Below are 19,668 nucleotides of genomic sequence, written 5' to 3'. Positions count from 1 at the left end.
ATATGTTACTACATATAGGAATACTCCTCACTACTCTAAAACCTCTCGCGTGACGTTACGATTTCTTAGTGGCAAATAGTGGGCCCAATAGAAATTAGTATATAGAAAGAAGCTACCACAAACATGTTATATGAGTGAAATAAAGTAGATGACCTAAAGTTAAGCAGTATTATACTGTAACAATACCAAGTTAAGCAATATAATACTATAACAAAATTAATAACAAGAACAATACCAATAGCAATACCGTAGAAGAAAAATTCAAATGAAGTGACGTAAGGTTTTGTGTTGATAGAAATTCAAATCCAGCGCCTAATCTGACTGTAAAGTAGACAGAGTCAAACGTTAAATATGGAATTTTTTCACTGGTAGTGAGATGTGTCCATGTTTGAACTATGAATAACGTAGCGAAAAGTTTTATGCTGACTGGGAGTCGAGCACCCACCCGTCGCCGTTTTGCTGACACATGACGAGACGTTGACTACCGTTTCCTTTCTCACCAGTAGTTTGGAGTGGCATGGATGAACCCGTCAGTGACTAACTGGGAGCCAAAACCAGCACATACCGTCAGTGGTGAGAATGCGTAAAGAAGTTAAAATCATATTCATTTTTCATCAGTAGTTTGTTGTAAATATGCTATAGCTTGATATACCATGACCAAAATATTTGTACCGGACCAGGATTCGAATCAAAACTGGCATCTTTTGTGGAGACCTTGAGGAATTTCACATATGGGTGTATTGCCTCGAAGGGTTGAAAGGGTTCAAAACCCATGAAAGAGGACCTCTAATTTCGAATCCTCGACCAGCGCCAGTGTTTTCAAAATCGCAAGGGCAAATAAAATAAGGAATAAGTGTTCTGTGATCTTGTATTATGATTGGGTCCTTAAATAAAATAAAGTTTCTATAGAAAAAACACGCATTATCAAATTTATGTGACCCCAAGTAGGCAATTCCACGCAGAATCTACAACTAGTGAATTATCTGAATTGTCAGTCATTAAGACAATGAGATCGTGCTATAAATAGCATTGGTTTGACACGTTACGCGGTAATGTGACCACTTTGTGGTGCAGAAGATGAATTAACTCTTGTATTCAAAATCGCTCGAGATCTAAACATTTTGTCATCTTTTCATCTCTTCTCTTATTGAGCTACAAGCTTCCAGGACGAAAATCAGTTAGGAAACCTTAAGTCCTCTTACAACCTACATTAAGTACCTGCTAGATTTAAAGTTGAAAAATTTAATGAACTACGACACAAACAAAAATTTTTGTGAATACGTAATTTAGTTGTTTTATGTGTGTTACTGAATAAGTTATTTACTGGATTTCTTTTTGGATCTAGCCTCACTATCAGATTTACATACATTTGTGTTTGTCTCAGAATGCTTCTTGGGTATGACACCAAAGAGGCACAGGCCGTATCGAGGTCAAAAGCGCGTCTATCTTACTGATATGTGAAGTGTATCGGTTTATGGCTACTTTTTATTTTATTAAAGTAGTCTTTCGCTATAGGGTTATCAAAGCAAGTTGTAATTAATTTGTATTACAAGAGTGCATATTTTTAGCATTTATCATTGCTTTATTGAATGTAGAAAGCACAAGAGATAACTTAACCATAAACAATAAATTCTCTCTCGTTAACTAAAGTTGTTTGATAATGTTCAGCCAGTTTTACCATTGTGATAAATCGTAAAAACGTCCATCATCAAAGCCTATTTTTCTTGAATGTGGTGAATAATTGACATCGAAACGATCGTACGTAAAATTAGAAAACTATTTTCTGATGTTATTTCTTTGATGTACTCATAGTATTTACGTTTCCAGCTGCCTCCACTACCGGCACCAAGCCATTAAATCCAAATAGAGCAAAATTCCACAAATTTTACACTGGTTTCTGTTTCACGCTCGGCTTTCTAAACCTTAAACAATGTTCATTATAATTTTGAAATGTGTAACGTTCAATGACGCATCGCAAAAACAATTCTCGAACCACAGACAAAAAATGACGAATGATAAATACACTTACAGAAATCTGTGTGACAACTCGACACACAAAATATCCACAAACTTATTTACTAACCTACTGGCGTCACGTAAAGCCGGCCACGGTGGCCGAGGGGTTCTAGGAGCTTCAGTCCGGAACCGCTCGACTGCTACGGTCGCAGGTTCGAATCCTGCCTCGGGCATGGATGTATGCGATGTCCTTAGGTTAGTTAGGTTTAAGTAGTTCTAAGTTCTAGGGGACTGATGACCTCCGATGTTAAGTCTCATAGTGTTCAGAGCCATTTTTTCGTCACGTAAATTTTACCTGCAACAGTAGATTACATCGTTCACGTCATACAGAAGCAATGGTCACAACACTGTTGACTTCGCAATTACACTGAAGCGCCAAAGAAGCTGGTATAGGCATGCATATTCAAATATAGCGATATGTAAACAGGCAGAATACGTAGCTGCGGTCAGCAACGCCTATGTAGCTGTCTCGTGTAGTTCTTAGATTGGTTACTGCTGCTAAAACGGCGGGTTATCAATATTTAAGTGCTGTTACAGCCGGCACACGAGCGATGGGACACAGCACGTCCGAGGTAGCGATGATGTGGGTGGAGATTTTCCATTTCACGAGTATACCGTGAATATCAGGAATCCGGTACAACATCAAACCTCCGACATCGCTGCCCCCGGAAAAAGATTCTTCAAGAATGAGACCAACGACGAGTGAAGAGAATCGTTCAACGTGACAGAAGTGCAACCCTTCCGCAAATTGCTGCAGATTTCAATGCTGGGCCATCAACAAGTGTCAGCGTGCGAACCATTCCGCCATCTGGGATGCCTTGCATCGTGCTGTTCTCCACCCCCTCGTTCTCTTACGGATTTATGGACAGCTCTGCAGGATTCATGGCTTCAGTTCCCACCAGCGCTACTTCAGAGATTAGTCGAGACCATGCCACGTCGTGTTGCGGCACTTCTACGTGCTCGGCGGGGCCATACACGATATTCAGTGTCTATCAGCTGAAATGTAGTTTGAAAAGAATGTAAGAGGAATGCTCTTGAAATCTTGGCTTTACGTTCGACTGCACGACGTTTACCTCTAGCCGGTAGCCGTTATGGGATTTTATTTCACTGAATACAAAATGAAGTCGAAATTACACATTGATTAGCCAAGGCAGCTGGTGAGAAGTGATGCAGTCGAAAAAGGAAATGGGTGTGTTAACAGACTGTGAACCTTCTCCAGGGAGCTGGAATTCTCATCTAGCGTTTTGCATCCTCTGGTATGATAATATGATGAGCCAGATATGTGTTGAGTTCGGTTGTCTGTTGGAACGATTGTGGAATAGAATGATCATAGTCTGGAATCGGGTCACGCTTCAGGCAACCCTTCCTTATAGGTATGAACATCCAAATATGTGTTAGAGTATAGTGAACATTTTTGAAGTTCATCGGTAATAATCTTTTTGAGATTTTTGGTAACAAGTGGACTTGTAAATGTACAATTTTACATGTACCTGTATACTACATAAATTTAAAAATATGTAGCCTATGTCTGTCCGAATTTTACTCGGGTATCGTGTAAAAATTTGAATTAAATCGCTGAAGAACTATCCAAGATTTTTCCTAAAATATTTCACCTATATATAGTACATATACGTTTATATACCACATATATTTAAAAAATGTATAATCTACGTCTGTCCGATCGTTTATTAGAGTATAAAATTATGTTTTGAAGTAAATCGGTCGAGATGTTTTCGAGATTTTTGCAAACGTTAAAATACTACTTTTCTCTATATAGTAGTGTAGATACATTATTTAACACTTGTAAACTCAGATTTATTACAATAACTGATATTTCAAAGTGGAAGTCTATTCTTCGTATTACGTGACGAAAATATCTGTAATGGATCAGGATCAGGGACTACTTTCTCCTTACGTTATCACCAGCACACGTCGTTGTGCTCACTGCGAGTATCGTGACCCCATGAACCAGACGTCTCCATCCTCGAGGGCTACCATTTTTCTTTTAAGAGGTAGACTGGAGACCTTCTAGGTTGGATCTATCCACCTGCTCACTGTGACTTTCCATTGGTCTCTTGCCGGCCATCTTCCCTTACATGATTATTTTCTCTCTGTTTCCTCCATGTCTTATCACATAACGACCAAAGAACTGGAGAATACTTTGGCTAATACGAGAAGAAAGGCGCGCAGAGATACTAAGTTTCTCAATAATGGACACATTTTTTCATCTTTCGATCCATTTTATGCGCTGCAGCCTGCGCCGACATCAAAGCTCAAATGCACCATTAGAGTGCTTGTCTCTGACGTTAAGGGTCCAAATTTCGCAACCATAAAAGAAGACGGTAAACACGAGTGTTTCAATAAGCCGGAACTTTGCGGCGTTCGTTCTCGCTCTGTTCTGTCATATCTAGTTGACCCTCTTCTGGCGTGATTCGTCTCCTTATCTTCACAGCTTCCCACGTCGCAGACGGCTGACTCAAGATCCACGAAAGAACACAAGATTTCCAGTTCTTGTAGTCGGCCTGTGAGTTGAACCTGTTCTCCTCGATCAGTTACCGTGTGTTTAGATTTGTCGAGATTGAGGCCCAATCCATACGATAGACTAATATCCTTTACTTTTTTTTAGAATCTCAGCAAATTCATCTTCGATGCTGGCTGACAGCACGGGGTCATCAGCAAATCGAGTGCTGTTAATAGTTCTACACCAACTGAGATGCCTTTAGTCCACTCATCAAGACCATTCCTAATGACGTTTCTGCGTAGTAGTCGTGTAGCTGGGGGTATAGAATGCAACCCTGTCTGACACCTTTTGATACATAGAAGAAATCAAGACTTGACAAGTCCTGTCTTCACAGCTACTATGCGATTGTTGTATAGACTTTTGATCCGTGCTGTCAAGTCTGGTAGGACGCTGAACTATGCAAGCACCTTTCAAAGTTTGTTCCAGACAATACAGTCAAAAGCTTTCCTATAGTCGAGGAAGCAGATGGAAACAGGAACATAGAACTCTCTCGGTTTCTCGATTATTCGTCTATGTTGAGCATCTGTTCACGAGTTCCTTTCCTTCAACAAACACTGCTTTTTCTGTGGATATGTGAGGCTGTATATTCGGCTTGAAACGCTGGTTCAAGATGTGAGAGTATCACAGATACCGTTAATGAAGTGTGACATGTCCTCTCTTCAGTTCCGTGGAATTTCTCTGATTATGTTCTTGTACCTGTCTTGATCCTGGACGGTGTCGATACCAATTTTCTTCAGATTGCTTCTTTCTCCAATTAACTGTAGTGTGGACAGAGTTACCCAAGGACGCTTTGCACTTTGTGGTCTTTCTGATGTCGGAAGTGAAGAGGAAACGACCTCCTTCGTTCTGTCCCACGTTTGTGATGCTGGTGCATCCTTATCAAGACTCATGTTGTGAAGTTTTGGCCTTACTTACAAGCTAACCAAAAATTTCTGAAAAGATTCCTTACTAGCGAGTCTCAGATATCTTTCTCCGCTCTTCTTGGTGGGTTTGAGATTAAACCGCATTTCATGGACTGCAGATTGTGATGGCTTTCACATTCACCGCCAGGGAAGGTCTTACAGTCCAACACCGAAGTTGTCCAACTTCATGGCACTAGGATAAAGTCAAGTCGTTTTCTGAATCCATCACTAGGTAATATCTAAGTGTACAGATGTTTTGCTTGACGTCTGAACATAGTGTTACAATCAGTGAGGTCGCTCCTCACATAGGAACTTGCCTCCTGACAAAGGAATCTAGTACATACCTGCCCAACCACACACTGTAAGTGCAAGTTTGCGTAGTATCTCGAATTTTAGCATTGACACCTCCTTTAATTTTTGCCTGTTCTTTATTATGGGTCTTACTTCTCAATAGAACTTATCATATCCTCATTCGATGCCGCAGCAGTAGCGCTGTAGATCTGAGTGATGTTGAGTTTACACGGGGAAGCATTCAAATTTATGGAGATGATCCTCTAAAGGGGTCATTCTGGGTAACACGGGAGTTCAGGTTTCTAGGAATACTATGGCAACACCATTTCTGCTTTGGTCACTACTTTCTGGAAAGTACATAGTTTTCCTTGATTCGTGAAGTGACCACTTCCTCTCAGGAAAGTCTCACTAAGCCCAAGTACATGTAGGCCATTCACTCTCCTTTCTCTTTCTATTCTAATGTTTTCCTGTTAGAAGTAGCCCTTTTCCTGTCTGAAGTGGCCAACGCACATTCCATGTTGCAATCTGTCTTACAATGAACAGAGGTAAGTTACATTGGGGTGTTGGTCTGATGACTTGTTTCAATCCTATCTTCCCCACTCCGGGATATCCCAATGGAGGACTTGAAAACTAAACTCCGTCAGAACAGGCCTTGGAAGGCCCAGTGGTACCGACCGGCCGCCGTGTCATGCTCAGCCCACAGGCGTCACTGGATGCGGATATTGAGGGGCATGTTTACGAGACCGGAGACGCTACTTCTCAATCACGTAGCTCCTCAGTTTGCCTCACAGGGGCGGAGTGCACCCCGCTTGCCAACAGCACTCGGAAGCTCGGAGCAAGTTAGAGCTGAACAAAGTCATCGGGTTCTCGTAAGAAAAATTTCAGTCGTGGTTTCCCGTTGCCTTCCACTATCCTTGGTATATAACCACAAAAGATCCTACATACATGGTGTTAGGGGTATAAGTTTAGATATTGTGATCATTGGTTCCCTCATGCGTACAGATTTCAGTGTGTTAGTTGTTTTTTCTCTGCGTTTAACATTCCTTCCGCAAACACGTCACCTTTCTGTCTTCCTTTCTTTACTGAGAACTGGTTTTCCATCTGAGCTCTTGATATTCATATAAGTGGTTTTCTGTGCGGTTGTAACTGCACCATTAAGTGCACTATGCCTATCAGTATAGACTACCTGTCTTGCGTCTAAACCTCCACACTTCAGTACCTGACTTGCTACCCAGTGGAAAATAAACATTAATGACTTGCTCTTGAACATCTAATTTCAGCCACTAACCAACTTAAAAACATACCACTCCTAACAGCTATAATTAATAGTCAGCAAATAAAATAAATACTAAAAAATGTTGTTCATTACACTGTCCTTGTCCACCAGAAACGTAGAGGCATTTATACCTCTGACACCCTGTACGGTTTCACCCAAAAATAACAACATGTAACGTATTTAAACTTGAAATGAAACAACTTAAAGTTTTGGGGATGTGAATGCATATCATAATAGTGTTGTTGTATGAGCATATTCAAACGCTAAATATCAACTTTTTTCATATTGAGCGAGGTGATTGAATCTGAAATAGCGATACGAAAATGTTTTTCTTAACCGAAATACGAATCTGGAACATGTGAGCAATGTCTTCTAGCGAGAAATAGACATTATATATAACTACAATTCATCACCAGCGGGATGTATGGATGTTTTGAATTAGAAATAGCGTGCCGAAAAGTTGTATGGAGAGGCGAACACCGCAAATATCGTCATTGTAGCGATGCTGAAATGATGCGATGAAAACTGTAGTAGTGGTCTTCAGTCCAGAGACTGGTTTGATGCAGCTCTCCATGCTACTCTATCCTGTGCAAGATTCTTCATCTCCGAGTAACTACTGCAACCTACATCCTTCTGAATCTGTTTACTGCACCATGCCTTGGTCTCCTTCTACGATTTTTACCGTCCGCGCTTCCCTCCAATACTAAACTGATGATCCCTTGATGCCTCAGAACGTGACCTATCAACCGATCTCTTCTTCTAGTCAAGTTCTGCCACAAATTCCGGTTTTCCCCAATTCTATTCAGGACCTCCTCATTAGTAACGTGATCTACCCATCTAATCTTCAGCATTCTTCTGTAGCACCGCATTTCGAAAGCTTCTATTCTCTTCTTGTCTAAACTATTTATCGTCCATGTTTCACTTCCATACACGGATACACTCAATACAAATACTTTCAGCAAATACTTCCTGACTCTTAAATCTATACTCGATGTTAACAAATTTCTTCAGGAACGCTTTCCTTGCCCTTGCCAATCTGCATTTTATATCCTCTCTGCTTCGCCCATCATCAGTTATTTTGCACCCCAAATAGCAAAACTCACCTACTAATTTAAGTATTTCAATTCCTAATCTCATTCCCTCAGCACCACCTGATTCAATTCGACTACATCCTTTTATCCTCGTTTTGCTTTTGTTGAGGTTCATCTTATATCTTCCTTTCAAGACACTGTCCATTCCGATCAACTGCCCTTCCAGGTCCTCTGCTGTCTCTGATAGAATTACAATTCGTCGGCAAACCTCAAAGTTTTTCTTTCTTCTCCACGGATTTTAATTCCTAATCCAAATTTTTCTTTTGTTTCATTTACTGTTTGCCCAATATACAGATTGAATAACAAATGAGATAAGCTACAAACCTGTCTCACTCCCTTCCAAACCAATACTACCCTCAACTCTTGTAACTGCCATCTGGTTTCAGTACAAATTGTAAATTGCCTTTCGCTTCCTGTATTTGGCCCCTATCACCCTCAGAATTTGAAAGAGAGTATTCCAGTCAACATTGTCAAAAGATTTCTCTAAGTCTACAAATGCTAGAAACGTAGGTCAGTATTGCCTCACGTGTTCCAACATTTCTACGGAATCCAAACCGATCTTCCCCGAGGTCGACTTCTACCGGTTTTCCATTCGTCTGTAAAGAACTCGTGTTAGTACTTTGCAGCCGTGACTTATTAAACAGATAGTTCGATTATTTTCACATCTCTCAACACTTGCTTTCTTTGGGATTGGAATTAATGGGCTCTGAGCACTATGGGACTTAACATCTATGGTCATCAGTCCCCTAGAACTTAGAACTACTTAAACCTAACTAACCTAAGGACAGCACATAACACCCAGTCATCACGAGGCAGAGAAAATCCCTGACCCCGCCGGGAATCGAACCCGGGAACCCGGGCGTGGGAAGCGAGAACGCTACCGCACGACCACGAGCTGCGGACGGATTGGAATTAATATATTCTTCTTGAAGTCTGAGGGTATTTAGCCCGTCTTATACATCTTGCTCACCAGATGGTATAGTTTTGTCAGGACTGGTTCTCCCAAGGCTATCAGTAGCAGAAATGGAATGTTGTTTACTCCCGGGACCTTCTTTCGACTTAGGTCTTTCAGTGCACTGTCAGATTCTTCACGCAGTATAGTATCTCCCGTCTCATCTACATCCTCTTCCGTTTCAATAATATTTCCCTCAAGTACATCGCCCTTGTATAGACCCTCTACATACTCCTTCCACCTTTCTGTTTTCCCTTCTTTACTCAGAACTGGTTTTCCATCTGAGCTCTTGATATTCATATAAGTGGTTTTCTTTTCTCCAAAGGTCTCTTTAATTTTCCTGTAGGCAGCGTGTATCCTACCCCTAGTGATACATGCCTTTACACCCTTATATATGTCCTCTAGCCATCCGTGCTTAGCCATTTTTCACTTCTTGCAAATCTCATTTTTGAGACGTTTGTATTCCTTTTTGCGTGCTTCATTTACTGAAGTTTTATGTTTCTCCTTTCATCAATTAAATTCAATATCTCTTCTGTTACCCGAGGATTTCTGTTAGCCCTCGTCCTTTAACCTATTTAAACCTCTGCTGCCTTCAGTATTTCATCTCTGAAAGCTACCCACTCTTTTTCTACTGTATTTCTTGCCCCCCCCCCCCCCCCCCCCCGCCGTTCTTGTCAATCGACCCTAATGCTCTCTCGGAAACTCTCCACAACCTCTGCTTTTTTCAGTTTATCCAGGTCTATAATCTTGAATTTCCACCGTTCTGCAGTTTCTTCAGTTTTAATCTACAGTAACTGTAGTTACTGGGAGTCAAAATTGACACTCTGTCGTTATTGTTGTGAATGGACGAAGAGATGGTAAAATCATCAGTAATGCGATGAGGATATGCGACAGCTTCAAATGACATGATGATTTTTATGTCAAATGAGGATTCGACCCAGACGTGCACCTTTCATGGACACCTTGAGGAGTTTGGATTTAGAAAGAAACAAGTAAACGACAAAAGTTCATACACCGTCTCTAATTGTTTGTTCCGCGGAACAGGATATCTGATTTGGAATCTCCGACCAGCACCAATATTTTCGAGGTCTCACGTTTAAAAACAATAAGAAATACTATAAGAAAGCTTTCTGTTGGCAGAGTTTCTGCTTGCCGCGACTTCTGCATCTATTTTCGCCCAAGCTTAACGATCTTTCTTCCAGTAGGTAATTAATGAAATACATCTTTAATGTGGATTTGTAAGCACGGTACAGTTCTTAAGTCTTTTAACTGGCGTTACCGGAGTTGAAGAGGGGTCTGTTCGTGCCTGTAAAGAATGGTTGCCTGAAGTGTGACCCGAATCCGGACTATGGTCATTCCATTCTACAATCGTTCCAACAGACCACCCAACTCAACACATATCTGGCACATCATATTATCATAACAGAAGATGCAAAGCGCTAGATGAGAATTCCAGCTCCCTGGAGAAGATTCACAGTTTGTCAACACACCCATTTCCTTTTTCGACCGAATCACCTCTCACCAGCTGCCTTGGCTAACCAATGTGCACTTTCGACTTGATTTTGTAATCAGTGAAATAAACTCACTGGTGCCAACTGGTGACGCTGAAGGGCGCAACCATTCCCACGTGAACGACTGCCGTGACACTCCGTGTGTTCGCAGTCTGGAGGTAAACGAACGTAATGCCAAGATATCAACGGCACTCGTATCTCCAGCCTTTCAAACTACAAATTACATTTCAGCTGATAGACACTGAAGAGCCAGAGAAACTGGTACACCTGCCTAATATCGTGTAGGGCCCCCGCGAGCACGTAGAAGTGCCGTAAGACGACGTGGCATGGGCTCGACTAATGTCTTAGTTAGTGCTGGAGGGATCTGACACTATGAATCCTGCAGGGCTGTCCATAAATCCGTAAGTATACGAGAGGGTGGAAAACAGAACGTTGCAAGGCATCCCAGATATGCTCAATAATCTTCATATTTGGGGAACTGGGTGGCCGGCGGAAGTGTTTATAAACTCGGAAGAGTGTTCCTGGAACAACTCTGTAGCAATTCTGGGCGTGTTGGGTGTCCTACTGTCCTGCTGGAATTGCTCAAGTCCGCCGGAATGCACAATGGATATGAATGAATGCAGGTGGTCAGACAGTATGTTTACGTACGTGTCACCTGTCGGAGACGTATCTAGACGTATCAGGGGCCCCGTATAAGTCCAACTGCACGCGCTCCTCACGATTACAAAGCCTCCACCAGCTTGAACTGCCCCTGCTTACATGCAGTGTCCATGGATTTATGAGGTTGTCTCCACACCCGTAAGCGACCTCCTGCTCGTTACAATTTGAGACGAGACTCGTCCGACCAGGCAACACGTTTGCAGTCATCAACAGTCCAATTTCGGTGTTGAAGGTCCAGGCGAGGCGTCATCAAGGTTACACGAGTGGGTCTTCGGCTCCGAAAGCCCATATCGATGATGTTTGGCTCTGAGCACTATGGGACTTAACAGCTATGGTCATCAGTCCCCTAGAACTTAGAACTACTTAAACCTAACTAACCTAAGGACATCACACAACACCCAGTCATCACGAGGCAGAGAAAATCTCTGACCCCGCCGGGAATCGAACCCGGGAACCCAGGCGCGGGAAGCGAGAACGCTACCGCACGACCACGAGCTGCGGACTCGATGATGTTTCGTTGACACTTGCTGATGGCCCAGCATTGAAATTTGCATCAATTTGCGGAAGGCTTGCACTTCGGTCACGTTGAACGATTCTCTTCAGTCGTCGTTGGTCCCGTCCTTGCAGAATCTTTCTCCGGCCCCAGCGACTTTGGAGATTTGATGTTTTACCGAATTCCTGGTGTTCACGGTACACTAGTGAAATGGTCGTACGGGAAAATCTCCACTTCATCGCTACCTCGGAGATGTTGTGTCCCATCGCTTGTGCGCCGACTTCAAACTCACTTCAGTCTTGCTAACCTGCTATTGTAGTAGCAGTAACCGATCTAACAGTTGCGCCAGGCACTTGTCTTATATAGGTGCAGCCTGCCGCACTACCGTATTCTGCCTGTTTACATATCTCTGTATTTGAACACGCATGCTCATAACAGTTTTTTAGGCACTTCAGTGTATATACATAGTTCATAATCCGTTCTTTTAAAATGAATAGTTCATTTACTGACACACTTCAGCGGGAAATGCTCGCAGATGTTTCGATGTGGGAACTTTATTCTATGCTATGACGTTCGGTAGCACTGGTGCCCAGCTGAAGCTGCGTTAGTGTTACTAGTAGACAATTTTCTTAGGTTAAAGTGACAGTTTCAAGCATACTTTATGCTTATGTTCGTTCCTTTTTGTCTCCTACATCTGGGCAAATGATGAATAGCAACTTTTCTTCACATAAATATTGTTACATTGCAGCCTGGATTTTCCATTATTTGATTAGAAGTTATGTTTTACTATGAGTAAGTTAATTAACAGTTAAGTGAATGCTGAGTTTCTCTTTTAAGCGAAAATGACTAACTGTGTTCGTTATACTGAACAGCTGAAGCGATAACTTGTAGAATTAATTTTTGCGACTCGTAAATTACCAAAATTCGAGTAGTGAAAAGTGTGTTAAGTGACTTAATTATATTTTCAAGCTTTTAATCTGTGTTGCAATGCGTAATAAGATTGGATGTTGCCGCAGAGTAGTCCATCAGGAGTGGCTGGAGGGTATGTGTAGGCTGTGCGCTGGAATTCAACTTGTCCACCGCAGAGAGAATGGAATGGGAAACTTAACAACGCTCTCCCATAGAACTGTAGGATCTGAAAATGGAAGGGGGAAATCACTGAAAAGGAGGCAAAAATTTGTGCTCTACGAGCTGAATAGTTTAGGCGAAATTTTAACCGGGTAGAAAGTTTTTTATGATACTGAGCCACAGTCATACAGAACACATCGCCAATTGACTGTCTATTTCTGTATATTTCCTGCGTATAGTCTAGATTTCGGTTTCACCCCATTACTGAGTACAGAGGTAAAATCAAAAACATGCAAATAGTAAGAGATACGGTAAAAAGTTGGTAAATTTAAAATTAAAATTTAAAAAATATTAGACGCAAGATGATATAAAATTACGAGGTATGCACTTACATCTTAGACCATCAACTAATCTTGCTGTGTACTGTGCAAGATGACATATACGCAGTCCAGCACGTTTGCTTAACATGATATAAATAGTACGAAATTAACATCTTTTAGGAATGCAGCATGTTATCGTACAAGCACATCATGTCTGGGAAAATCGATACAAAGCAGGTAATCTGTAACTATGATGCCAAAGAAAGTAGATTCTAGACGACCTTACACTTTAAAACGCGGAAGTATCACAGATATAAATTTGTTCGAGTTAGGTGTCATTGGACCATATGTGATTGCCTTTGTAGGTGGCATTGCCAATCATAATTTTTGCATTTACATCTAACCATCAGATCGTTGATAGTATTAAGTGAACACACGTTATGTAGCACTAAGAAACCAAAGTCTGTAAGGAACAGACGAAACAAAACACAAAAGGCAATGAATCACACATACAGTATAGCAAACGCCAGTAATAATATAGAAATACTAAATATAACAATAAGAGTGAAAAAAACCGGTGGGTGTGTGGGTGGAAATGAAGCTGGGGGGAAGAGGGCTGGATGTTTTTATTGTCATCAGCTTTTTGACTGACTAATCTGCCACTAGAACTGAGCCACCTACGAAAAGTCTTCCGGGAAAACGGGTACAGCCACGGACGGGTGTCACAGGCTGTATCTGGTGTGACACGCAAGAAACACACCAGCAGAGAAGAGAACATCACCGAAGAAGAAAGCAAGAAACTTGTGTTTTTGCCTTTCTGTGGCACAATGTCGGGAAAGATTAGCTGGCTCCTGAAGACATATAACATTTCATCGGTGTTCAGGCCCCCAGCAAAAATTCGACAGCTCATGAGGCCTGTGAAGGACGATCTAGGGGCTTAGAACGCCTGGAGTGTGCAAGATACCAAGTCAGTGTGGCTGTTACTACGTCGGCCAAACACTACGCTCTGTGGAGCAACGCCGGACGGAACAAGAGAGGTGCTTACGCCTACGCTATTCAGAAAAATCAGCTGTGGCAGAACACGCCTTAGAAAATGGACACCGAATCCTGTTCGACGAAACATCTCTCGTATGAGGACGAAGAGATTTTGGGACAGCGTCATAAAAGAAGCTATTGAAATAAAAACCTCTGAAAACGCCATCAACAAGAGTTATTTTACAGCCTAGGTAGCAGAATTCCTTAACTTCATCTACTTCATGATCACCAGTCCTGATGTTAACTTTCTCTCTGTTCTCATTTCTGGTACCTCTCATTACTTTCGTCGTTCTTCGATTTACTCCCAGTCTACATTCTGTACTCACTAGACTGTTTATTCCATTCAGCAGATCATGCAATTCCTCTTCACTTTCGCTCAGGATAGCAACGTCGTAGCGAATTTCATGTCCCTTCTCTCTGAATTTTAATTCCGCTCTTGAACCTTCCTTTTATTTCCGTCATTGCTTGTTCGATGTATAGATTGAACAGTAGGGGCGAAAGACTACATCCCTGCTTTAGACAATTTTTAGTTCGAGCACTTTGTTCTTGGTCTTCCATTCTTATTGTTTTCTCTTGGTTCTTTTATATATTGAATATTACTCGTTTTCCTGTAGCTTACGCCAATTTTTCTCGGAATTTCGAACATCTTGCATCAATTGACACTGTCGAACGCTTTTCCCAGCTCGACAAATTTATGAACGTGTGTTGATTTTACTTTAGTCTTGTTTCCATTATCCACAACGTCAGAATTGCCTCTCTGGTGGCCAAACTAATCGTAATCTAACACATCCTCAATTTTTTTCATTCTTCTGTATATTATCCTTATAAGCAACTTTGATGTGAGTTGTTACGCTGATTGCGCGATAATTCTCGCAAGTTCAGCTCTTACAGTCTTCGGAACTGTGTGGATGATGTTTTCTCGGAAGTCAGATGGTATATCACCATTACTCATACATTTTACACACCAACGTGAATAATCGTTTTGTTGCCACTTCTACCAACAATTTTAGAAATTCTGATGTAATGTTATCTATCCTTTCTGTCTTATTCGATCTTAAGTCTCCCAAAGCTCTTTTAAAATCTTATTCTACTACTGGATGTCCTATCACTTCTATATCGATTCCTGTTTCTTCTTCTATTATGTCATCGGACAACTCTTCCCGCTCATAGAAGCCTTCGTACTCTTTCCAGCTTTCCACTCTCTCCTCTGAATTTAACAGATGAATTCCCATTGCACTCTTAATGTTATCACCCTAGCATTTAATTTCACCGAAGATTGTTCTGACTTTTCTAAATGCTGAGTCAGTTCTTCTGACAATAATTTCTTTTTCGTTTTTTTCACATTTTTCATACAGCCATTTCGCATTAGGTTGTCTGCTCTTCCTATTTTTTCTTCCTTAAATGACTTATATTTCTGTATTCCTGAATTTCCCTGAACATTTTTAGACTTCCTTCTCTCATCGGTCAACTGAAGTATTTCTTCTGTTACGCATGCTTTCTTCGTAGTTAGCTTCTTTGTACCTATGACTTTCTTTCCAACTTCTGTGATTACTCTTTTTTTAGAGGCGTCCATTTCTTTTCACCTGAACTGCCTACTGACCTATTCCTTATCGCAGTATCCTTAGCCTCAGAGAACTTCAAGGGTATCTCTATATTCCTTAGTACTTTACACCGTCATTCTTCCTGACTAGTCTCTTCAGCCTACCCTGCATCACAATTGAATTGTGATCTGAGCCCACATCTGCTCCTGGGTATGCCTTACAATCGAATATTTGACTTTGGAATCTCTGTCTGACCATGATGTAATCTAACTGAAATCTTGCGGTATCTCCCATCCTTTTTCAACTTTACCTCCTCCTCTTGTGATTCTTATTGCAGAACTCAATTAGTCTTTCTCGTCTCTCATTCCTACTACCAAGCCCATAGTCTCCAACATCCCTTTCTTCTACTGCTTCCCCTACAACCGCATTCCAATCCCCCATGACTGTTAGATTTTCCTCTCCCTTTATGTACAGAATTACCAGTTCACCTATCCTCATACATTTTCTCTACCTTTTCACCTTCGGCTTGCGACTTTGGCATGTATGTCCAAACTATCGTTGTCGGTGTTCGTTTGCTGTTTATTCTGATGAGAACAACCCTATCACTGAACTGTTCACAGTTATTCATTCTTTGCCCTACCTTTCGATTCATAATAAATTCTACTCCCGCTACACCATTATCTGCTGCTGTTGATATTATTCTAAACTTATCTGACAAAAAATCCTTGTCTTCTTTCCGTTTCACTTCCCTGACCCTCCACTGTACCTAGAATGAGCCTTAGCACTGCCCTTTCCAGATTTTTAAGCTTCCCCACCACTTTCAAGTTTCTAACACTCCATGCCCTGACTCATAGAACGTTATCATTTCGTTGGTTATCCAATCTTTTTCTCATGGTCACCCGTCCATTTTCAGTCCCTTCCCGGTGATCCCAATGTGGGACTATCCCGGAATCTTTTGCGCTGGAGAGAGTGTCATGACACTTTTTCAATCACAGGACATGTGTCCTGTGTATAAAAATTATGTGTCTTTAATGAAGTGGTTTCCACTGCTTTCTTCATCCTCATGCCGTTGATCACTGCTTATTCTTCCGTCTTTAGGGTTAGTTGGGGCAAGAGAGTGTTCTGAAACCTGAAACTCCGTCCCCTCCTCCACTCACTTTGACAATTCCGTTGTCAGAATGAAGGCGATTTCTTATTCTGAAGGTCTTCGGCTGCCATTGCTTGATGATTTTTATTCAGAATTTATACGGATGGCGGGGTTCTAAAGTGGAACCGAGACAGTTTTGATTACTAATCAAAGACCCTATCCATAGACCATGGGCTGCTAGCCAGTAGAAGATACTGTTATGCAAATGTCGTATAAGATTGATAAACAGAAGAAGGTGAAGAGCGTGACTGGAAAGGTTAGAGAGTGGGGAGGTCCTTGGAAAGGAGGGAGGGGCCCTACTGTAGAGGACAGTTAGTGAGATCGCTACATAGGAAATGTAATGTTAGAAGTAAGTGTATGTGCACGGAGAGTGGGGGTGGGAGAGGGGGTTTGGGGGAGGGGAAGGAGCAAAGGAAACATGGGTGGATATTTAATTGAGTGTTGAAATTGGCAGTCCCATATTTTCTCTTCCCCTTTGTTTTCATCTCCCCCACCCAACCCACACTGCTGCCTCCTCCTCTTTTGCTTCACCTACCCCTTTATCTATTTTCTTTTTTCCTCTCCTTGCACTTCATTGTAATTGTCTTCCATACCTCCTTACACTTCACTGTACATGTCTACCATATCTCCTTACACTTCCTTGTATATGTCTGCCAGTTATCCTTCTGTCCCTCTCGCCCCTTTCTCTCATACGTCTCTCCCCTGCCATCATTGATATACTAATCCAGTCCAAGGATCACTTTCCTTGCCTCCCTCCCCCCCCCCCCCCCGTTTCTTCAGCTGCTTGTTTATCGTTGTGTCAGTTGTAGTTTTTTGTCCCATCCCTTCCATCTGCCCTAAACTTCTACCTAATTTAAACACAATCAAATATTCATTCATGTTTGTTGTGCTGCTTCCCATCCTCCAACACCCCCCCCCCTACTATCACTCCCCCAACATGCCTCCCCCCTCCCAGCATATGCTAAATCTAACACTATATTTGCTACATATCCATGTCAATAACTGTTATATGGAGTTGGGCTTGCCTCCCTTTTCCAATGCTTTCTCGCCTTCTCCTTCCTCCTTCCTCACTCTTCACTTTCTTCTTTTTCTTAATCTTATATGACTTTCGCATAACAATATATTCTCCTGTTCTTCCCCCCCTCCCCCCCCCCCCCCGTTTCCTTGCCCCGAACCTCCAGTTTTACGTTCTTATTATTCTATTTAGTACTTTTATATTATTACTTTAGCTTTTTTATTTTGTTTCCTCTGTTCCTTACAAGCACTGGTTTCTTAATTCTACACAATGTATGTGACTTCATATTATTAATGATCTGATATTTACATTTAAGTGCAAAGATGATGATTCACAATGCCGCCTCAAAAGGTAATCAAATATGGTCCAATGATGCCTAACAATAATAAGCTTATATTTCTGATATTTCCATATTTTAATGTTTAAGGTCTTCCATAATCTACACTCTTTGACATCACTTTCATAGTCATGTATTGTATCAGTGTGATAAATATACTCCATCCCTAAATAAATTATTCCAGAATGAATAAAGTACACTCCTTTCTTACTCTCTCCAGCAGCCCAGCGCAGGCTGAGTCATTTTCGCTCCATTTTCCCTCTCCAGACCACCATCTTGGATTACATCACAGGAGGGATGACAGCACCATCTGGTAGCAGTATTGTGTACTAGGTCAGTTGGTGTCTAAATCTTGTGGTGGAGACACTACATGCAAAAGAAAAACTTGTGTCCAGCACAGGCAGAGTCGTTTCCCTGCCATTTCCCCCCACCATCTTCGATTACATCATGAAACAAGTGACAGTACCCTCTGGTGGTGGTACTGTGTACTAGGTCCAGACCTGATGGTGAACACATTGTTGCCACCATCTTGGATAACGGTGCTTGCGTCATCAGCTGACGTCATATCTGCCATCTTTGCTTATGTCACGGAACGGACAACAGTGTCCTCTAGTGGTGGTACTGTGTACTAGGTCAGTTGGAGTGCAGACCTCATGGCGAACAAACAGGATGGTGGTGCTGACTGTACTTGTATAAATGAAGCCTAGTGCATAATCTCGACAGTTGATGATTAGCTAGCATGTTTGCAGAGTCTTTTTGATGGATTGTTATTTTGACAATTTACAGGTTGTTTGGCTCTCTGGACATAAATGTATTGCACTATTTACGAGTGGTTTGCAGGTCTGTACGCTGTGCAACGCGTTTTTTTGACAGTTTACAATTAGCAAGCACGTGTGCAGAGCAATATAATGAGTTATTTGGGAGCAGTTTGCAGGTCTGTATGCTGTGTGGCATGTCAGAGCGTGTGTTCTGTATCACGGTGATAAATACACTCCATTCCTAAATAAATTGTGACAAAATAAATAAAGTACACTCCTTCCTCTCTCCACCAGCCCAGTGCAGGCTGAGTTCTTTTCCCACCAATCCCTAGGATGTGGTGGCGGTCAGGTGACTTAGGTTAGTGGAGGTGAGCTTTGTTTCCTGCAGTTTCCTTATGTTGGTAGAGAAACCCCAAGTGGCCTTTCTTTACCGCCAAAATCCAAACTTCTCGCCAGTTCTTAGGAAGAGGTGGTGGTTGGATGACAGGTTAGTGGAGGTAGCCCAAGTGACCTATCTTCCCGCAGTTTTCTTAGGTTAGTAGAGATAACCATGGTGTGATGCATTATCCTGTTGGAATTTGAACTTCCCGTCATTTTTCTGGGGGAGGGGAGGAGGGTTATGTTAGTGGAGGTAGCCAGATTGCCCCATCTTCCCGCCAAAATTCGCCATCTTGAATGACGTCATCGGCGCCATCTTGTATGATTTCATGTGCTGTTGGCAAGTCTACACGCCG

General features: G+C 41.8%; 1 protein-coding gene across 1 annotated transcript in view; it reads right to left on the bottom strand.

Moving 5' to 3' along the window:
* Positions 1-19,668, bottom strand: part of LOC126234820 (uncharacterized) — a 147,051-nt gene that overhangs the window by 70,633 nt on the left and 56,750 nt on the right. The gene's annotated exons all lie outside the window — the stretch shown is intronic.

The sequence above is a fragment of the Schistocerca nitens genome, chromosome 2 (genome assembly GCF_023898315.1).
Source record: "Schistocerca nitens isolate TAMUIC-IGC-003100 chromosome 2, iqSchNite1.1, whole genome shotgun sequence".
Classification (NCBI taxonomy): Eukaryota; Metazoa; Arthropoda; class Insecta; order Orthoptera; family Acrididae; genus Schistocerca; species Schistocerca nitens.
This window is presented reverse-complemented; position numbering and strand designations above follow the sequence as displayed.